The 21827-nt window shown below is 33.6% G+C and overlaps 1 long non-coding RNA gene across 2 annotated transcripts; it reads right to left on the reverse strand.

Moving 5' to 3' along the window:
- Positions 1-998: 998 nt before the first annotated feature.
- On the reverse strand, positions 999-8545 carry LOC106664884. Of its 2 annotated transcripts, none has more exons than XR_001340243.2 (3): positions 8383-8545; positions 1271-1419; positions 999-1195 (listed from the first exon to the last, which is right to left on the reverse strand). It is a non-coding gene; the product is annotated as an uncharacterized LOC106664884 (long non-coding RNA). The 2 variants fall into 2 exon arrangements; XR_002910500.1 differs by having other exon boundaries at positions 1271-1441.
- Positions 8546-21827: the final 13282 nt, after the last annotated feature.

The following is a 21827-nucleotide window of genomic DNA, read 5'->3' on the forward strand; positions in this document are numbered from 1 at the left end:
AATAATAAACCGAACGATCGCGATATGAATAACCGGGCATAAAACGCCAGAAGAGGAGAAGATAGAAGATCTCGTCAATCAAAACTCGCAATATTTACAAAATTGTCTTAAAATCATAATAGATTATCAAGAATCTCGGTGAAATTGCAAAATATAAAATGTCTTATAAGACGTATAAATATAAAAAATCCAAATTTAAGTTTTTAAGAATGCTTGTAAACAAAATTCGTCCAAATAAGGTTATAAAATCGTCGACATTTCATAAGAAAAGTATCAGAATGTCTAATAAATAATTCAGACAAATCCTAAATTTATGATATCATAATCCATATTAATCTCCGGGAACACTGATAAACTCAAAAAAGGTGAAAATTCAAGCATTCAATTTTGAAGGAATACCATTGACGATTTTTTTTCTTAAATATCCTATCGATAATATTTCAAAATTATTGTATAGGTCGAGTTTCGGACGTGAAATCTGAATTTTTAACAAAGTTCATTTTTTCTGTAATATTTTATCATTTTTACCCGTCTTAGTTTCTTTCTTCGAGCATTGATCATTGATGTGCATCGGCTAGTGAGTGAAATGGCACTTCGAATGTTTAATCAAGCAATAGGTTTTTTAAAATCTGCGGAATCTCATAAGACAAGTTAAACTCAGAATGTCTAATAAATAATTCAGACAAATTCTAAATTTATGATAGTATTATTTTATCACAAAAATGATAACAATACAAAAGTCTTTAAAGTGCACAAAAAATTAGAGCAACAAAGGGACAATCTACAAAATCTCAGGGGACACTGATTAACCCAATAAAGTTTCAAAATTCGAGCATTTAATTTTAAAGGAATCTCATTGACAATTTGTTGTTTTTAATTTCCCTATCGACAAAATTTCAAAATCATTGTATAGGTCGAGTTTCGGTTGTTGCGAAATGTGAAATTTTAAAAAAGTTCATTTTTTCTGTAATATTTTTTAATTTTTCATCCGTCTTTGTTCCTTTCTTTGATCATTGAACATTGATGTACATCGGCTAATGAGTGAAATGGCTCTTTGCATGTTTAAATCCGCCGAGGTTCACTTGTAAGTTGTTTCGTACTATCTGTGTACTTCTTGCCCTCTTAACGTGCCTCAATCTCTGTTCTCTCTTTATTTTCTCCCTTATATTTTTATCTATCTTGTATCATTGAACAGCTAATATATAAATATAAAAAAAGAGAAAAAATCACAAAAGTACAGTTAAAGAGTGTTATCTATATTATTGTATACCACATTTTCCATTCTCTTTATTTCTTTCTTCGGTTATAGATTGCTGATCTGTATTGACCAACGAGTCCAACGACACTTTGCATGCTTAAATCCTTCGAGGTTCATTTGTTAGTTGTTTCTTATTAACTCTGTACTTTTTGTTCTCTCACCTTGCAGAAAACAGCAAATACACTTTAAAAAAAAAAAGAAAAAAGCCACAGGAGTACAGTTAAAGTGAGCTATCATCGTTAATATAGGACAACTATGAAACTTCATATCATCATTCTCGTGTAATCCAAATGAGTAGTTCTTTAACGAAATTCAAGGGTTATTTTTAAATATCATCAAATTCCACGATGAATAAAAAATCGAAAATAACCCAACGTTTAATGATACCAATGTTTAATCAATTCTATTAGTCGGAGAAAATTTTCAAAACATATGTATATTCCGTGTGACTGTTTGTCAAAGCAGCCCACCACGAACACCCACACGAACACGCTCAAGAATTTAAATATTTTGTTTATAATAAAAATTAATGTTGGGAATGCTTGGTATCCTGGGTGAGAAAGGTGGAATTAGCATTTATTTCCTTTCGAATATTATCGTGTGATATTAGTATTAATAAAAGCAATTAATAATCAGTATAATTCCTTATATAAACCGAATAACCGCTGAACCCACCCCCCAAGAACATTATTAGGACGTGGCCAAATATTTACGAAGATTTTATGATAGGGATTTGATCATTAATTAAAATGGAATCCCTCTACAAATATTTGGGTAAGATTGATAGTAATGAAAGGGAACTTAGGATAATTTCTTCTTATCAGAGGAAGTCAAAAAGGGGCTTAGGTAATTTGCTGGAAAAGCCCACAGGAAGAGTGATAATAAGATGTTAGCCTAGAACAAGAGGATTATCTCTGAAAAGATGGCGCATGCTGTTATATTTTCCTATGGAAATGAAGCTTACTTATAGGGAACTTCAGAAGATCCACGGAATAGAAAAGCTTCGTCCCCGTTAATTCTGGGTCTCGTTGGAAAATTGGATTATCTTAACTTTGCTTTCAAAACAAAGCCCGTCCAGCGAGTTGCCGTCACGGCCGGTTTTAGACGCTTCTCTCATGATAAGCAATTTGTTACCTCTTTTGGATAAAGTACCACTCCGCCCATTTCGGTTCAAAAATTAAATTATTTCCAACTCTCGGGGTCGTTTTGTTTTTCTCTTTTCTATTCATTATGCCAAATGGAATTGGGGATGATTATAGTGGAAATTGCTTCGTTTGCAGTCGAATGGGGGGGGGGGTTAGGGTCAGAATAATTAATTTATAATTAAAATACGGACCTATAAAAACCCCTTTGTAATGTCCACACACTTTTTAAAAAAAAATATGTATTTCCCATTCTGGGGCCGTTAAAAATGCTTGTTAACTTCAACTTCTCTAAATTTTAATCTGAACCATTACTGCCCAGAAGATGTTATATGTTGAAAGCTCGGCACTTTTTTGGTGGCTCCGATGACCATTTACCTGATCCTCACTCCAAATAATTAATCATTTTGAATCCGCTGTTTCGCCTCTTCGTTAATTAATGATGAGACTGGGGAGTGTAATTTTTACACGAATGGGTTTATTTATTTATTTTTTATTACTACCTGTATTAATAAAATATACATTTCTTAATTTGAGGTTATTTACATATTTACATTTATGCACCATTGTTGGTTGTGTGTTTATTGAATTGGAAAGGCGAAACCTTATGAAATCTTTCAGGGGATATCCGATATTTTCCATGGTTTCTCTGTGTGCAATATTTGTTTCAATTTGCTTGTCAATATTACTTTTTTTAAACTAAAATAAAACAAATTACCTAAGATGGCACTTTGTTACAGTACAGATTAAACGGGAACCTCTAAAAAATCTCTTTATTTTGTTTTTTTTTAATAAAGGATGAAAATAAGAGTGACACAGAAAGAGAAAGAAAAAGAAGACGATGACAGGGATGTACATAGGGATATGTGTAGGGAGAGAGTGAGAAGGAGAGAGAGAGAGAGTGAGAGAGAGAGAATGATAGAGAGAGAATGATAGAGAGAAAGAATGATTGAGAAAGAAGGAGGGAGAATTGAATGGAACGTTTTATGTACAAAAGCTAGAAAAAAATAGGTCTGAAACGTTTTACACTTAACGAGCATTCGTACATACAAATAAAGTTTACAGAATTCAAATACAAAATACATATAATACAAATAAAATTGTTTTACAGTCTATACATATTTTTAAATATTATTGTCATAGTACATAGCGTGATTCAACATAACCTCATGAGATAACAGCTAATAATAGATGTTTCTTACAATTATTTTTAGATTTAGATGATTTTAAAATATTGGTTAAATTGTAAAGTTTTATAGATTTAGGAAAAAATGAATTATAAAAACAGTGTGTCCACCACAAAGGCAGTTCGAGAAAGTGTAAAACCAGTTTTTTTAACTTTAAAAAACCACCATTATATCAAATAGGTATAATGGTTTTTCTATTGCTATTATGTCATGCAAATTCGCTAAATTTTGTGTTTCAACCAATTATAAATTTTTAAAATGACTAAATTATATTATTAATTCTAGAATCATAGTGTAGATCACAGGTACAGCGAACACACGTATTTATAGTAACATATAACTTATGAAGATTTTTATTAGAAAGATTAGAAATTATTGCAAGATTAGAAGTTATATTTGGAAGCATTAATACATTAAAACGCTTTAGTTTCATAAATGTATTATTAATATTGAATAGTTTTTTTTTAAATTGATATACAATGGAATGTATCCTGCTTTATCAATATATGTATTCCAGGTTAAATTTATAACTACTACTAAGCCTAGAATTTTTATTTCTTTCTGTTTGAAATAATAGACTATCGTTAATGTTGATTTCTACAATATAATCTTCCTTTAAATTTGCAAACTGTTTGTGATGTCCTAATAAAATAGCTTTACATTTTTTATCTTAATTTATAAACCATAACCATCGCTCCATTTTTTATGGCGTTTTTTAGTTTTAGAGAGAGAGGAGAGAGAGAAAGAGAGAGAGAGAGTGAGAGAAAGAGAGAGAGAGAGTGAGAGAAAGAGAGAGAGAGAGAGAGAGCGAGAAAGAGAGAGGGAGCGAGAAAGAGAAAGAGTGAGAGAGAGAGAGAGAGAGCGAGAAAGAGAAAGAGTGTGTGTGAGAGAGAGAGAGTGAGAGAGAGAGAGAGTGAGAGAGAGAGAGAGAGAGAGAGAAATATTTAGATGAAAAGGGAAAGACGTTACAGAGAGGGTCCTGTCTTACAGAAGTCAGGAACCTTAGTGTTTCTACATTTATTCAACTCAACAATTTAAACGTTATATAAACATACTTTATCCTAATTTATTCAACAAGATTACATTGCTAACAATTAAGGGTAGTAAAAAGATAAAAAAAAATTTTTTTTACGAGGGTTCGCCTTATAGTGATGAGCGCCGTGTCAACGCCTAAACCGTTGCGGCCACCGACTCCCCCTACAAATTAATTATTATAGGTTTTACCATTACAGACAATCCAAAGTACAGCAAAAAGTGATTCAATAAACATAAACAGTATATGTTCGCATAAAAGTTATTATAAAGGTACAATGTATGTAATTATATACTCCAGTGATATCTTATCTATGTACTTTTTATTTTATTTTCGCATTTTTTTATTACGCGTTATATTGAATACATCAATATTTTATAATTAGTTTACATATACCGTTCTATTTATTCAAAAAACAAAATTTAATTATAGAGACAATTAGAATTTTATATATTATTGTATTTTACTAATAACGCTTTTTTTAGTAAAGATTTAGGTGCATGTTAGAGGTAAGCATTGTACAACTCATTGTCATTATAATTTTTAATTGCCTATATAACTTAAAAAATTTTAACAGATATTTAGGTTTTTGTCTTTTTAATAAATTCATTATGTACAACGAGAGAATTAGTGTTCTTCTTCTTTAATATTTAGAAATTTTGATTTAGCATAATATGGTGTGACATGATCATAATAATTAATTTTATTAGGTTTTATTAGGTGGTCCGCTTGACCAAATAAATTCTATTCAATTAATTAAGGTTTTGGTTGAGATAAAAAAGTGAATGTCACAAGCGGGATTCGAACCCAAGCCCTTCGACTAAATGCGCCGCTACTCTGCCATTTGAGCTATCGTGACTTCGATCCGCTCGGACACTAACTTCCCATCTCAACCTCACCTCTCGAATTTTCATTCAGAATCAAATAGATTACACAACATTTGAAAAATGGCAAAAAGGAGGGAAAACTCATAAGGTGGGGTTGAGATGGGGAGTTGATGTCCGAGTGGATCTAGGTCACGATAGCTCAGGTGGTAGAGCAGCTGCGTATCTAGCCGAAGATCGTGGGTTCGAATCCCGCTCGTGCCATTGACTTTTTTATCTCAACTAAAAACTTTATAGCCTAATGTTGTCAAATGCTGGTCGGTTATATATCTTCATAAAAGCTCTCCGTGGCCATTTAAATTGTCGCCGAGAATCGAATCCTGATTACACGACATTTGAAAAATGGCAAAAAGGACGGAAAATTCAAAAGGTGGGGTTGAGGAAGTTGGTGTCCGAGTGGTTCGAAGTCACGATAGGTCAAGTGGTAAGCAGCGGCGTATTTTGCCGAAGGTCGTGGGTTCGAATCCCGCTTGTGGCACTCACTTTTTTTATCTAAATCAAAACCTTAATTAATTGAAAATAATGTTTAATGTTAAATGCATATCTCATACAGGCATTTTGTGCTCGTTGGATTGTTTCTACAGTTTCATTATTTATATTTGAGTAACATAACCTCGCATAGTCCGATATATGAAACAACTATCACTTTTCAAGAGGAACGATAGACAACAGGGGTCTATAAGAGGTTAGGTAAGAATTGCATGGAAATAGGGAGAGAATGAATGACCATAGTTTTATTTAAAAATCTCGCAAATTTATGCCGCGAATGAATTCTCCTACGATTAACGGGAAAGACAATATAAACATATATAATAAGGAGAGAATGAAGGAGGTTGAAAGAGATAATTATATATCTATGTATTAATTTATATTAATCTATTTTCAGATTTTCATACATATTAGTGTACTAACTATTCTCTTTTGGTACCAGTATTATAATGGGTGGTAGCTTATTACTAATTTTGTTTTCAAAAAATCTCATTTGGCTAAATTGTTGAACAATAGGTATTCCGACCGACATATTTTTTGTTATATAAATTTGGTTTATTTAAATTTACGTAAATTTATCCGTATTTATTGCTGAGCCTTCTTTCCTCCCTATTTTCTTCTTATTTTCTCTTTTCTCTGTCTCTTGTACACTCTATTATCAGAGAAGCACTGACTTTCACACTCAAAATAATGGTTGACCGTAATAATTTGCTACTTGTTTAAGCAATGTATGGGTTTTGAATTTTTGTTGCTGGCTTTGTTTTTCCATTAACATTTAACTGGAATTCAAAGTTACAAAGGTCACCAATTCTCCAGCTTAGAAATGCACATTTTGTAACAAAAGACGAGCCTGTTTCAACTTTTACGGTATCCCTTCTAATTGGTGAATTGAAAAGTTTGCAACGTTTGGGGGGGGGGCGCTTTTTGACGAGTTATCGCTGTGCCGACCCCTTCTCCCAATTATAGCGGAACAAAAAGAAAACCCCAAGCACTCCTCGTTTCCCCGGGAAAATTGGTCGTAATTGCGACAAACAATTGTTCACGTTGGGAGAAAATGTGAGAAAATATTTACACTCCATTCCCTAGATCCTGGAGGGGTAGGGTGGGCAATTGAATTCCTCATGTATGAATTCCGAAAACCGTCGGTCAAGTCCAACATCTTTCAAACAGAAAAAAATGCCCATAAAATATCATTAGAAATTGATTCAGGGAGCTTAATGTACTGGAAAAGCAGGCGTTGGTTCTAATTAGACAAAATTGGTGTGTAAGCCTTCCCTTTGACTAGTCCAATAAATTCCATAGAGGAATTAGCCAAATTTCCCGTTATTTCATTCCAGTTATATCGATTCGAACTCGGTAAAAGCACTAATTATGACTATCTAGGGCCGGACCTCTCAGATCGATTTGTTTTTGTTAAATTCTGATCGGTTTGCCCCTGACATGAAAACTGTGCCGATCACGAAAAAGGCTCCAGAGCGAAATTATTGAGTGGACTCGGCGCCGGGGAAACATCTTTTCAAACCTATAACGATCGTGTGAAAGGCCAAATGCCCCAAGGAATCAGTCCAATCATAAAACTTGTCTTCAACTCTGATAGTTCGGGTAGAAGAAAGGTCGCAAAAGGTGCAGATGTCACGACAACCAGGCGATAATGTATATTTTAGTCTAGCCGGCAGTCTGACGCCGGATAAATGCAGTTTACAATTCTAAGGGGATTTCCTCTTTTGGGGACCCATTAGCACATCATTATCGAGTTATCCCCAACCCGAACTATAAGTTCGACAACTGGGACTACGATGAACTGTGATTTACCTTAGGTTAATGGTCGTTCAACAGGTGGCTTCAATCGTTTTCTAAATATAATATAAAACCTGGACTGTACAGATGTACATTTTAGTTCTTGTATGTTCTTTTTTTTATCATTATCATTAGAAATGCGTAGTATTTAGTGACCGTTAATTAATTGGTTATTTGGAAATCGTGACGTGCGGTCTTATGAGATGTAGGTTAGAAAAACATTTTCTTTATTGTGCCAACTTTTCAATATTTAGATCATCTTCAGAGCTGAAAATATATATATATATTTTTTGCATTGTATAAATTCACTTTTCCACATCCTAAATGTATTTGTTAAATGCAAACAATGTTTGTAAATCCCAGGCCCTGAAGATGATCTCAATAAAGATCGAAACGTTGGCACCATAAAGAAAATGTTTTTCTGAAACTTACATCACACCAGACCGCATCTCACGATTTCTGAATAATTATCGATTAGCGGTCACTAATCACCACACAAATTTAAAGAATATTTTTCTTAGCATTTTCTTCTACTTCTACATTGCACAATTTTTTTTCTGGGGTTTCGACTGATATATATANTGTTTTTTACCTCCTTATTTTCCGATATGGCTTTTGTAGTTGAGCCTTTCGTGAAGAATTCTGCCCCTCTGTTTGGATCTGCCAAATACAAAAGTCAGTCTTTTTCGGTTAAACTAAAATCAGAAAACATAGACACAGGCAAAACAACAAGAATAACTCATCACAGCTAAGAAAAAAAACCCAAAACAAACAAAAGTCTGAAAATGCCATCAAATCAAGAAAAAGAAAAAACCCTAAAAAATGTCATCAAATTTGATACCTCTATAAGATTATCAAAGAATGTCTTAAAAACCGTAAATATCAGGCTTTTTCTGGTTAAATTATACACAAAAAACATATACACAGTCAAAACTAGAAAAAAAAGTATCACAGCTAAGAAAAAATGCAACCAAAGTTAAGGAAAACTTAAAAATGCCATCAAATCTGACCAAACTCTTGTTCTGTTTTTTCATTTCAAAAATTCAAGGGGGAGAAGGGAATATTGTTTCCCAAATTGTTTTATTTTTCCAAAAATTCTTATTTAGGAGTTTTTACTCCAACGATTCCTTTAAAATGAAATATCAACCACGAAAATCGGTCTCCCAATGTCGTTGGTTCAGAATAGCATTAAATACGTTTGGACACATTAAAAGTTACAAAAACGACAACAATCTATCACTAAACTACGCTTTAAAAAAATTTTTTTTTTCTTTAGGTCTAAGTCGAAATTATCAGTCAAAAAATTAATTTACACCGAATTCCGTGAAAGCCAGTATCTAAGGGTGTTATAACGCTTGAATCATGATAACAAGGTCAAATTCAAATTTTAACCATTTTCTGACCTACTTTCCTTTCAAGATGTTTTTTAAAATATGCAATAAAAACAGCATTTTGTTGATTTACGTTTTTAAATCATACCAAATCATAATGGTCTGCGTCTGAGAACTTTGTTTTTGTGCTATTCAATAATGAAATCAGTATACCAAAAATTGTATATATCTNTATAATATGTATATGTTGAAGTATCATACAAGTAGATGAAAGCATTAATATATTAATTATATATCGAAATCCAATCTATGTCAGCTAATTTTACTTTACATATACATTAATGAACTATCTCTGTAACGTCTTTCCCTTTTCATCTAAATATTTCTATCTCTCTCTCTCTCTCTCTCTCTCTCTCTCTCTCTCTCTCTCTCTCTCTCGCTCTCCCTCTCATTATGTTTTATGCTGTACTATTGTTTTGTTGGTGTTTGTTAACTGGGTCTCATTTAGTAATTTTTTCAGGTCTTGTATATTCCTAAATATTTATTCCCATTCGGGCACCACTACTAGCTTCCTTTTTAGTAGTTTCGCCTAAGAACTTTATCACTTGTAACTTTATGGCAAAGATGACAATCTCTAATCGGATGTATTTGTCGGTTTGTCGATAAGGGTGGTGCATTATCATCAGATGTTACTTTTTTAAGTAACGAGTAGTATGTTTGCGTCGCTTTGCTTAAGTGAAGATATTTTTCTTCATAATAAATTACCATCTGCCGTTTTATGGTTCTTTATTAAAAACAAGATATTTCACTGAATTTATTAATTACAAAATAACATTGATTTGTCGGTTTTGTCTTATCAAAAGTCTTCGAATGTAGAAACTTTCAATATTTAAAGATATAGTGTATGTAAGAAAGCATTTCGCCTTGTGAAATGTTTCTTTAAATAACCAAATTGAGCTTTTATTGTTGTAACACAAACGGAAAGAGCAAGGCTGTTCAATTATATTAATTAAATCAACCTTAGATTAGACTAGATAAACTCAAACGATTAAGACTAGTATATTTTCAATATTTTCTAACCACTATAGGTTCTCATTTTATAAAATGAAAGATAATTAAGAGGGTATGTTGATGAATTGTTATAAAAAATAAAATATATATGTAAATAGGCTCTTAATGATTGACCATAGTGGAGAAGCTCCATCCGACCATTGTTCCCGATCCTGTCTGAAGATCGGGGAGGAGCCGCGGCGAATTACCACCGGGCACAAATAACAAGTTCATGCCGGCCGTCCGTCGGGGAAAAAGTGGGCGTCCCTCGGATGAGAACGTTGATAATGCCCCTCAGAACCAACGTTTTGTAAAGAAAATTAACATTCCCACAAATGAACAGGGGGGAAAATAAAAGAAAAAATCTTTCTCGCGGCCATTGGCGTTCTTCCGTTTTACTCATGAGATGTTTCATTTGCCACTTCGGTAAATGCCCCTTTGCAAATGGTGTTTCGCTGGAAAAGAATCCCTATTTAAAAAGTAAGCTATATATCACGATTAACTATCATTCTCAGTTTTGTTTCTCTAAGAAACACACAAATATGCGTGATATTCACATGGAGCAAGAAGTTCTATGGTGGTATGTTTAAGACCTTTTAATTATTTTATCAGCTTATGCTTAATTATATAAATATTCAATTAATTATACATAATTTTTTCCAATTGAAAAATTTGTGTCACAGGCGGGATTCGAACCCACGACTTTCGGCTAAACACGCCGCTGCTACCACTCGAGCTACTTCGACCGCCCATGCCACAAACTGGCTTTGTGAAGTTTGTGGCTTGGTCGATCGAAGTGATTTTTAATGATAATAATATAATGATTTTTATTTAGAAATCGTGAGATGCGGTCTGGTGTGATGTAGGTTTCAGAAAAAGATTATCTTTATCGTGCCAACGTTTCGATCTTTATTGAGATCATCTTCAGGGCCTGGGATTTACAAACATTGGTTATATATTACAATTACATTTTGGATATGGAAAAGTGAATTTATACAATGCAAATTGTATTGTATTTGTTAAATACAAACAATGTTTGTAGATCCCAGGCCCTGAAGATGATCTCAATAAAGATCGAAACGTTGGCACGATAAAGATAATCTTTATCTGAAACCTACATCACACCAGACCGCATCTCACGATTTCTAAATAAATATCGATTAACGGTCATTAATCACCACACATTTTTATGATTTTTCATATTCTAAACGATATCGTCTATAAAAAGTGAGAGAATACAAAATTGGACTCCACATTATTATTGAATTGGTACTTGGTTTATTTGATACATAAAATCCTAGTTTTGTATATTTTTTCTTCGGCACTTCACATTTTGCTTCCGAACTACTGCCATGTATTTATGCAGAAAGTTTTTATAGACTAGTTTTACATGTTACAGTTTCTAGAAAATAAAATTTTTAGGGTCTTTTTGATAAATAAAATGTTTCGGCTAATTGGAAGTTAACTCTTTTTACCTCGAATTGTTATTATTTGTAAAGTTTGTATGCTTTTTAAAATAGTTTTTAAAGATCGTATTTACCTGAATTTTATTGAGTTTTTGTTTGACCGTTTTGAAAATGTGGGACGTTGCCCGAAGGCTACAGTGAACTTAAAGAGAATGAAATACCATTGTTTTTATTTTGTTTACTTTTTATATTTTAACCTTTTCTGCACGATTACAGGGTTACAAAACTAAGGTTTTTGAAAAACAAACATTAAATAATGTTCAAAACATTGACTAGCATGTAGCATACAAATAATTACTAATTAAAACAAAACAATAAACATTTTAAACTACACAAAATAGGTATTTTTGGAAAGATAATAGAAATTTGTAATTTAAATTTGCACTCTTACCTCGAGATTTGGTTTTCTACATCATCAAAATTTTACAAATGCGATGCCTTCGCCATCTCCAGTGTCTAGCAGATCAAATGATCGTTAACGACCTAATTACAGTTTTATCACCCCGCAGAGCAGTAAATAAAGCAAATAAATATTTTTTTTATTTTTCGGGGACATTTTGCTATTTAAATTAGTTATAATAATAGTGCTAATTAATTTAAATTTAAATTTAGACCTAGACAATGCAATAACAGATTATCATTCAAGGCAAAATTATGAGAGGGAAGATTTCACTGTTATTACCATAGGCCCTAGGGCAACGCACAGGGTGAGTTTAACTTCTGTCCCCCATTTTTTAAAAACATTTTAATTGGGGCATTTTGGGGGAGAATTCCGAGACGCATCAATTTTTATTGTTTGTCCTGTTTCTCATGAGAGAAAAGGTTTTGATCTAACCCGCCAGGATAGCGTGATACCGGGATACCGGGATACGGATAGTGGGCTATTTCAATTCGCTTACATGGTCACATGGTTATGGACATTTTTTGGAAGTTTTTTACCCGGAATTCAAGGTGCAAACGGTATCCCGCTACCCTGGAGTTAGATACAAATTTTTTCGTTCATGGAAAACGCTAAAAAATAAATGTTCACTTGTCTCGACGTTTTCCCAAAAACGTCACAACTAAAAAATATAGGTGGTTGAAAACAAGTTAAATTCACTCTGTATGTTTCAAAATTAGTCATTCCTACCCAATTACATTTGATATTTCCCCAAATCGCCATTTCCCAAAAGTTAATACTACTTACGAAAGTATTTTTTATTTTAAGCTTGCAACGTGGAAAAATAAAAATTTACTTACTTGAGGAGGTTCTGCCGGGCTGTGTGAAAAACGGAGATTAGGGACCTAAAATAGCTATCGTGAAATGATTTTAATACAAAAACATGTTAAAAGTGTTTTTTCCTTACAGGTTAACACTTCGTTTAATTATATACAGATTGTGAAGATCCCAAGATGGATTTACATTTTATGTTACCCTAGGTGAACTGTGAGACTGAAAGATTAAATAAGGTATAAATGAGGCTAAAGTAAGGTAGATTATCCTGGAAAATCGATTTGTAGGAAAATACAATTTTGTCATAAAAGAAAGGCTTTTCTATATGCTGAAGTTTGCCTTTTTTCGTAAACGAGATCTTTTTTAGAATCTATAGTTTGCCCTCTATCCTAAAAATGGAATTTTAGAGATAGTATCGTCTATTTAATCAATAAAAATGTTTATATTTATAATTTTGTCTCTTTCACTGAATTCCTCTTCTATTCATTTCAATATTTTCTCTCTTCAGGTATTTTTGATTCAGTTTGTGTGTGTGTGTCTCTCTTTCTCTTTCTCTCTCTCTCTCTCTCTCTCTCTCTCTCTCTCTCTCTCACACACACACACACACGCACGCACGCACGCACACGATACGCACAGAACCAAAGAGAGAGAAAGAGAGAGAAAACGAAAGAAAGAAAAGTTGGCTCAGCCGAGGAGTTTCTGACGTGGTGGAAAATGAGTGAAAAACGGACACAAAGAAGCGACTTCCTTAACAGCTTTCCTGAAGTGATTAGAATGTCAAAACTTTGTCAAAGAGTGTTTTCCTACAGAAAACAGTTTCGTAAAAGAATATACCAATTGGGAAGATCCGCAGGTCGATTCATAGTTGATTTTGCCCTGGGACAACTATGGGGCTGAAAGATTTAAATAAAACAATTTTGTAGTGTCGTCAACCAATTTTGTCTTATATCGTGAAGAAACTGTTTTGAAGATACACCGGTTTTTCGTTTTTTCATTAGTTGAAATGTTTGTAAAGGTAAATTTTGTTTGTTGTTTAACAAAAACTTCCAAAAGTCTGCAGTATCGTTGTTATCGCGAAAAATCGCTTTTTAGGAAAATGTAATTTGCTTCATTCGGTGTAAAATGAGAAAAAGCTTTCTAGAGGTTGTAGTTTAGCTTTTATCATAAAAAAGAGGGCTTTTAGAGACTATGGCTTTGTGGAGAGATTGAATCGTCTATTTGATCAATAAAAATGGTTCCAGATAGAACAGTTTCGTAAAATTATAGACTTCATACAGGCTTTTGTATCATTATGTTTTGGTTTACATAAGGCTTGTAATTGTACAGAATAATCCGATTTATTAAATCGTTCATACTTCTTTTCTAATTTCATCATCACTGGTCGTGTTTCTCAGGAAATCGCTGGATACCAATTTACGAATCGCCGGCCACCCCCTCGTTGGCTTTATCGCAAAACGTTTCGTAGCACGACAGTAAATTCTAGACGCGTTTGTATCGGTTCTGGCGAGTGTTCAAGCAGAAAATTGAATCGGTGGCCCATCGAGGATAACAAATTAGTGTGTACAACTCCAATAAACTAAGTGCACCACTGAAATAAACTGCAATAAACACGGCTTATCTGCCAACATTACTGTCTTCGTGCATGTCGTTGTAGTCTCTTTGTAAATCTCTCGGCCGATATCATTAAAATGACAACTCTCAACAAAAAGTGGTTGCAATGAAAAGACCTTTTCGTTCAATTTCAACAATGTAATTGTATGATAACATCTGAAAATATAATGGTTTTACTACCCTGAAATACATCTAGGATTTTCTTCTCGCACAGGGTCTGTTTTGACTAAATGGTTGTCCAATTAAGCTATGAACTATGATTCAGTAACGGGATATGACTCTCATCTTTTCATAGAAATAATTAACATATATATTAGCTGTGTGTAGCTGGATGATCTCACTACGGGAAATATTTGATTTTGTTCATTTAATATTTTCTCTTCAGTGTCACCGTTTGCTTTATCGTGTGTTTCAGTTCCATCTCCAAGGTTCAAACGCCCAAAGGGAGAAGGCGTTTTTTTATTTATCTTCTCAAAATCTTGAGGCGGTTCAAATGTCATGAGAAAGATCAAAGGCACAGATTAAACGAGCCGCAGGTGGACTCCCGTATATAAAAATGACCCATTTTAAACTCGCAAAAGTTTGGTTTCTTCCTGCTGAAGTTTCCGTCTCCAGACGATTTCCAAATGTTGCACATTTTGCTTACAGTAAATGCGCTTTGAGTCTATAGTTGTAATTATCGTTTTATATAAGCTAAAATAACAAAATTAAATTTAAATTATACAGTTTGCTTATTAGGTAGCTTAACAGAATATGGGCCAAAGCATGAGTGGTATTATTTAGTTGGAGAATAAAGCTGTTATGAAGACAAATATTTATGTAACTTTGAGTAAATAAAAAGTTTTCCAGAGACGATAGTTCTATCTTTGAGTTAAGCAGTATGAAGAAACTTTACGCTTGATCCTTTGTAGTCATTCAGGATCAGAAACATTCAAATGAAAATAAATATTTGTGAGCTTTCGGAAATTCTCATTTTGAAGTCGTGTACTGCTTAAATCCTATATTATGTCAGAGAAAAAAAGAAAGCATTTAAATATAGTCGAATTAAGCCGTGCTGCTGACCCTGATATCTGTAGAATTGTTTCCAACTGGGCCAACGTTTACTGCCTAAAGTTAATTTCGATTTTGCAGAAACAAATAACCAAAGGGGAACAAAACACCCCAACCGTATATTTTTCTCGAGAAACACTTTCCCAAATGCAGAACAAGATAGGAGGGAACGTTAATTTAAAATATTTTCAATGGCTGTGACAATAGGAAGATTTTAAGGTTTGGGGAGTGCGGAACTTTAACAATGCCTCCGGGAAGCTATTGTGCTTAGACCCCGAATGCTGAATGAAATTAATGTAAAACCGTTTTATTTTTGTTTGAAATTCGTTCTGACTTAAAGTGATTAAGACATTTAGTTAGGAATTGACATCCCACAGGATCTTCCCTGTCCGGAAATTACAAACTATATTACCGTGAAAACTGAGTTTTTTTAATATACTCTTCATAACAATAATTAAGCAATTCTATAGTAATTTTGACGTTTACGGAGACACAGTTGAATGAGTAACATCTGCGATGGGATTAAGTGGTCCTCATAAATATGTCTCGTAACGCAGATGGCCGCATAGATCATCCATCGAGCAACTTACCCTTCCTTATTGCCACGACCTACTTAGTCGGCCAAGTCCCGTTCGTGCTTCTGCGCCGGATAGTTTTATTGGTTTTGGTAGTTTATGACGACTGATGCATGTTATCGGCGACGTTAAACCATGACATTCCAGTAAAAACATTCATTTAAAGGCCAAACAGGTCGTGGTAGTCGTCCCTAAAAACAGTGCTCCTTGAATTTCCAAGATTAATGTTTCACAGTCTGGAAAGCCTTTAATCCTTTAATTTCCTATGTACGGAACACGAATTATGTGACATGTTTCAAATGTAATATGTACATATTACGTTCACTCTTGTCTCCAATTATTACTTTTTATCGTGAATAGACAGTGTACAGATGAAATCATAATATGTCAAGCGACCTTCTCAAGGTCAAAGAAAGTTTTAAAGATTAACTAAGAGCTGCGTGTTCATATGTTTTATTTGACGCCAGTATCTATTATAGAGTGTAGCTTCTTCACTCTATAATTGATTAATTAATTTTTTTTAACTTTTTCATAACATTTACAAGCTAGAGAGGGTGTCATAATTATTCAATCAATCATCTCTAACTCCTTTCTTTCATATCTCTTTCTATGCATCTCTTACTCACTCTTTCTCTCTCTCTCTCTCTCTCTCTCTCTCTCTCTATCTATCTATCTATCTATCTATCTATCTATCTACTCTCTTCTCTTTAGTTTTTTCTTCTTTCTTTCATGCTTTCTTAATTTTTCTCCTCCACTCTCTCTGACGGTTTCTTTCTCTATTTGTACCTTCTTTTTACTTTTTTTTAAATTTCTCCTTCTCCCTCTCTCTGTCGGTCTGGGTTTTTTCTTCGTTCGTTATTTCTTCCTTCGTTTATTCCTCAATTTGTTCTTTGTCTCTCACTAGCCCTCTCTCTGTCTGCTCTGAGTCCTTACTTTCATCACCCTGTATGTTTTTCTTCCTCCCCTCCTTACTTACTTTTTCTTTTCTCTCTCTCCTTTTCTTTCTCTTTAATTTTGTCTTTCATCCTTCTTTCCTAATTCTCTCCCTCTCTCTCCTTTGCAAGATTTTTAAATAACACGATATTCATTCTTTCTCTCTTTATGTCTCTCTTTATTTTTTGATCGTTATTTCTTTTTTTATTCTTTCTTAATTCCTTCTATTTCTTTCCCTCGCTCCCCCGTCCTCACTCCCCCTCTCCCTCACTCACCCTCCCTATCCCCTTCCCTCTCCCTCACTCATCCTCCCTAACCCCCTCCTTCCATCACTCACCATCCCTCACCCCACACTCTCCCTCCCTCTCTCTCACCCCCTCTCTCTCGCTCTCTCTCTCCAAATTTGTTTAAATAATACAATATTCATTCACTCAATCTTCTCTCTCTGTTCGTTATTTCTTTCTCCATTCTTTCTTTCTAGTTTTCTATCTGTCTCTATCTATCTAACTCTTTCTATATAAATGATTAACAAGTACTACAATATTATGGATTTTTTTAATAATTTTATTTTAACGTATTAAGTGTTCACTAAAGGTTTCTGTTTTGTTTTTCAGGTAAGTTGCAGAAACTGGCTCATTTTGATCTTAACCACTTTGCACGGAAATCGGTTAGTAAAATAATTTTAAATCCCAGCAGTCGGTCGTCCTCCGTAGAAGTGATATGCCTATCCCTCGTATGAATCTCATACGGCCCCTTTCAAATATTTGCGCACCCGCCTGGTCTCGCTTTAACGCCTTTGTTGATAATGTAGAGCCAGGGTTTCCAACCCATCGTGAAATTCGAGGATTTTATGAAATATAGCTCGTTGCCTTGTTGAACAAGGGAAAGAGTTCCCCTTACTTTAATTTAGTAATCTCCTCGATTCACAAAGCTATCTTTCTCACACTTTCGCTCTCTAGCTCAACAATATGATGCTTCTAATGCCATTCATAGACTTTCGTTCATAAAGCTTTGAAATATTACCTATATACGTTCAGATTTTCTATACTTTCTACTCAACTTATATATACGCTTAATACCTATAAGTGAGGAAATAATAATAAAGTTGGCCTTAACATGTATGATATTTTACCACTATCGATAGACCGACCAGAGGAATGGATACAAACTTGTAGAACTCCTTCAACCTGATGATGAGCTAAAAGCTCGAAATCCGGATCATTGAAAACAACTTACTGTGAGTAGGAACTATCTTTTCAAAAAGGATTTGCAAACATAGATATCTTGAGAGATTGATGATTGATTGATTATCGGTTTATTTAACTCAAGATTAGGTCACCAATCTTCCATCTAAAGTGAAATTACAGCAAAATGATTTTATAAACTCTACTCACTCTACTATACACAAAAAGTCACTAAACACATTTACACACAAGTAAGTTGAACAAATTAAATTATCTCTTGCAAACTATTTACAGTGAATTAATACAAAAAATAACCTTTTTTTAAACGAGGGTATTTCAACTGCGAAGTTTTTTGGATTCGAACCCGGGACCTTTACCTTACAGTGATGAGCGCCGTGTAAACGCCTAAACCGTAGCGGCCATCGACGCACCTAGACAAAAATAACATGTAAATAATAACAAACGCATATCAGGAGAAAAACTAACAATAGATATTTGTACGGGTTTAACATTATAAACATAAGGGACGGTTGTAAAGATACATTATCAACATCTTAACATGACAATTTTTGTACTTAAGCAAAAAGAAAAAATTAATATTTTTAATATTAACATATTTAATAAATGTTTATTATTTTGACACATATTTTGATATAAAATAATTTTTTTAGTTTTTTTTCTAGACGTAGCTATTTTGTTACAATGCTGAATTTCAACAGGTAATTTTGAAAACATTCTTGCAATTTTAATTGCAAATGAATTATTAAATATTGCGGTTTTATAACTTGTAATTGCTGCTATGTCATGTACATCGGATCTATATTTTATTTTTATATATATGTACGTAGGTTTTTTAACACGTTGAAGATGATACATGCTAAATTATAATCAATTAAATCATTAATTTTTAAAAACTGGAGTTGAGAATACTTGTCATAAATTCTATTACCATATTTTAAGTTAAGTTATAGTTACACCAACTTTTAATTTATTGAGAGATAGGAGAGAGAGAGAGAGAGAGAGAGAGAGAGAGCGAGAGAGAGAGAGAGAGAGAGAGAGAGAGTGTGAGAGAGAAATTGGTAGATATTTAGAGAACGGGATATAGAGGGATAGACAGAAAGATAGATAGATGAGATGAATAATAGACAAATAGATACATAGATAGATAGAAAGATAGAGAGAGAGAAAGAGAATGAATTTGACAGATAAATTGGTAGATATACAGAGAACTAGATAGAGAGGGATAGACAGAAGATAGATAGATGGGATGAATAATAGATAGGTAGAGTGAGAGAGAAGAGAGAGAGAGAGAGAGAGAGAGAGAGAGTGAGAAATTGACAGTTAAATTGGTAGATATAGGTAGATATAGACAGATAAATAGATGGAATAAATTATATATATAAGATAGGAGATAAAATTTGGTGAGAGAGGAAAGGGAAGAGGTCCAAAGAGGAAGATAGGATGAGTGGTAGAGAAATAAGTATAATGAGAGAAGTACAGAGAGAAAATAGGAGAGTCGAATGATATTCTGAACATGAAGAATGAGACTAAAGATAAGAGAAAAGATGAGCGTGAAAGTGAGTGTATGTGTGGTACATGTGTTATTTGAGAAAGGAATGAGGGTGAGTGATGGTATAAGCGAGACTTAGAAAAGAGCACGTATGTGAGTCAGAGAAAAAACAAAGGCAAATATAATTCATTCGTCTTGAAAAACGCTTGTCCCTTTGCTTTATGAAAAGCCATTTTATCTTATTAACAAAATAATTAATAATAATAATTAACAAAAATATTAAAGGCCATGGAATAAAGTCTAATCCAGCCTAGTAAAGATTGATAAATTGAAAACAAACCAAAAATGGTCAATGGGAACAAACAGACTAAATTATTCGAACGATTTTTATTGTTGTTAATACAGTCCTTTTTGCCTTTTTATAACGGCTGTAGACGAGACACTTGATGATAGATCCAACCCCTTGCTTTTTTTTTAAAAAAAGAGAGGAAACATTGTACAAGATCTCCAGGTGTGTCGGATAAATGTTTTTCTTAGAGGAAAAATTGGACAGGACATGCTTGACGAGTCAAAGGGGTATATACTGTAAAAACCACTTTTATACAGGAAATACGCTTTACCCTGAATAAAAAAAGTTTTTCAAAACCAAAAGATCGTTGGATAACATGGAGTATGTTATTGTTAAAGTTTTAAGCTAAGCGGTGATAAAACCTTGCTCTCAAATTCTTTTCGACAGATATAAAATAACTTTGTGTGACAAATGAAAAGTTGTTCGTTTTGTCAATTTTTATGACTTTCAGTTGTACTAACTAGAAAAATTCTAATTATTAAAAAAAGAAGTGGCTCCATTTCGATTTATAAAATCCTCTTTCTCTCTCTATCTATTTACCTATCTATATTTCATTTTTATCTTCTTTTTTTTTTCATTTTCTATCTCTCTCCTTATTTATATATCTAATTTGTGTAAATGTGTGGTGATTAGTGACGGTTAATCGTTAATTATTCAGAAGTCGTGAAATGAGGTATGGTGTGATGTAGGTTTCAGAAAAACATTTTCTTTATGGTGCCAACGTTTCGATCTTTATTGAGATCATCTTCAGGGCTCAAAGTGTTTGTCTTCTGTGTAATTGTGCCNTCTCCCTCTCTCTCTCTCCCTCCCTCCCTCTCTCTCTCCCTCCCTTTCTCTCTCCTTCTCCCTCTCACTCCCTCTCTGCCTCCATCCCTCCCTCTACCAGTAACACTATTTCATATTACCTGTATTACCGATTTTATCAAAATACAAAGAATTTTTTCGTTTTACCGAACTGATCAATTGAGCAGTTCGAATTATCAAGTTTCGAATTACAAGAGCCGAATGTATTTTACCTTTTTTTTTTTTTATAAATTATAGACAATTAAGTCTTTTTCCTTTGTCATTTATGTCAATATGTAGTTGAAACTTATTAATTAAACCATTAATTTTTTTAAAGCTAACTTGTTCAAGGTTGAATAAATAATTTATGGATTCAAGTTTTTTTACGTTTGTTCCACTATGACATTGTCGTTTTTGATGGCTTCGCCCATTAGGACGTTTTCAATTTTTTTTAAATTTTAAAACGAGACCAATCAGCCCGGTCTGGAGTGTTTACTTCCCTTTGCACCTGTTCAAAATAAGGACACAAAGGCTCAGGAGGCGTCCATAAATATCCTCCTTTTCGAATAGGACTTCTAAGTCCTTTTCCTTTGTTGGTCCAGAGCGGGTTGGAAAAAAGTCCCTTGACAGGCAATCATCGATCCTGGGGGTTTTTGTACCTCCTTCGTTTGATGTGAGAGTGGTTTGAGAAACAAACGTCTCCTAAGATTAATGGAGGTCACTCCAGGTAGACCGTTCTCATATCACAACTACTGACTTCTGGTGGACTGGGTCTTGCCACAAGAGATAATCATCGAACAGTATCTTCTCAATTTGAACCGTGTATTTTACAAATTACATAAAATTGTTCAGTGATTGTACAACTCTGGAACGGAATCAAGGTTTATGAACTCTAATAATACACCAGTGAGGCATAACCGGTTACCATAGAAAACGAGCAATATTCATAACTTCTGATGGGTTGTATTCTATCCTGAAGGAC

The sequence above is a fragment of the Cimex lectularius genome, unplaced genomic scaffold (genome assembly GCF_000648675.2).
Source record: "Cimex lectularius strain Harlan isolate CLEC.00 unplaced genomic scaffold, Clec_2.1 scaffold208, whole genome shotgun sequence".
Classification (NCBI taxonomy): Eukaryota; Metazoa; Arthropoda; class Insecta; order Hemiptera; family Cimicidae; genus Cimex; species Cimex lectularius.